Here is a 1,945-nt window from a genome sequence, read left to right as displayed (position 1 = left end):
AAAAAAAAAAAAAAAAAAAAAAAAAAAAAAAAAAAAAAAAAAAAAAAAAAAGAAAGAAAAATGATAAAGAATCACACTGAGGCATGTGACAGAAGCGAAAATATATTTATTATCATTTTCCAAATTCATGAATGTTCAAAAGAGCATTCTCAATGAACTTTGCTTGGTTTCATTTCTTTTTATTTTTTTCACCACATCTAAAATTGAGATTCATTATTTTGAAGCAATGAAACCAACATTTCTAGGATGATCTCTATTTAGAATATTTAATATTTACATCCAACAGTTGCATCTCACATATATGAAACCTTTTGGTCTACATCACAAAGGACATAAATACAAATCATTAACTTATACAAACAAAAACAAAAGCCAGAAAACAACACATGTCTGCCTGTGATGGATTATACTGGGTTAGTTTGTAGGGTATAAATGAAACTTCTCACATTACGAAATGTTCAAAGCCTTTAAAGTATTTTCCCAAAGTGTTACAGAACTTATGGAAATATCCCATAAACTTGATTCCATTTCCATTATGGTTTTGATCAGTGATTTGTCAACTCTTCTTATTTAGGTTGCTTCCTGTGCATTCCAATTTTTTAAGTTCCAAAATATGTCTCCTCCCTCTCCCTGTTAGGCTTCCTTCATATGAGCTGGCCTATGGTAAATACTATTAATACCATACTGCTAAACATTAAAGACTGACTTCAATGCATCTTCTGATATCACTTAAAAAAGACCAGCATTGCTACCTAGCACCAAAAAGGGTTGAAGTGGAAAGGAGTGTTGTGGTCTTCTTTTCTCCTGCCTTTTTTTTTTAATTAACCAGATATAGACCTTCTAGTTAAGTCTTAAAGAGACATTTTGAAATAATAGAATACTAAACTGTTTCATGCTAATAATCACTCTCATATTATAATGAATACCTTAAGTATTTACAAATTAGATTTTGAATGCAAAAGATTCATGAAAAAGATATATTTTTCCTTTCAATAACTATAAAGCATAAATCGTCAATGCAGAAGGGGTGAGTTAAGACAATATGTAAGGATTTTTGTATTTTCTACCATCAAAGTTATCGAAACTTCCCCTTCCTCCAAATTTATTCTATGAGAATATTAACATTAATGGGTAATGAAAAGTTTCTCAGTCTTCTTATACTTCACCTTTCAGATAATTGTGAAAGTTTGTGCCACATTGTTCTTAGTATAGCAGATTGTATATATCCTCATAAAACTCCTTCATAGTTGACATACCAAGAATATTGCTTCTAAATGAACAAAACACAAGGTTCTATTATATTTCTACTATACATAATATAGTTACTCCCATAGAATAATAAATCTTACATTTAGGCAATTGCAACCAAGAACAACACACTACAATTTCATGTTTTAATGTGACTATTAAGTGCTAGATTTCAAATTCTGAACTCTGTTTTCCCCAAGGACTTACTCTCCAAAGATTTGAAGCAGTTTTGAAAACAAAAATACATTACAAAAGAGGGAAGGGAGTCAATATGATTTTTATGTAGTCATTTGACTTCAACAGCACAATAAATAAGGTATTACAATGAAGAGCAATGGGGATATTTTATAGCACTGAAAAGTTGAACCTTAAAGAGGGAGCTTATCTGGGAAGGAATTCAAAGTTATCAATGAGACAGGGGTGCTTGTGCACTTCCCAGTCAGCTAAAGTAGGCAATTGTCATAGCAAATCTGTTAAACTTCCAGCCACCTGCAGAGCCCTCTGGATTTTCCAATAAAAGACACACCACACCACACACACACACACACACACACACACACACACACACACACACACACACCACTCACACACACACAGACACACACACACACACACACTCACATGCACACTCACACACACACTCACACGCACACTCACACACACACACACTCACATGCACACTCACACACACACTCAC

The sequence above is a fragment of the Mus pahari genome, chromosome 11, assembly GCF_900095145.1.
Source record: "Mus pahari chromosome 11, PAHARI_EIJ_v1.1, whole genome shotgun sequence".
NCBI lineage: Eukaryota > Metazoa > Chordata > Mammalia > Rodentia > Muridae > Mus > Mus pahari.
The sequence above is the reverse complement of the archived record's forward strand: the minus strand, read 5'-3'. Positions refer to the sequence as shown.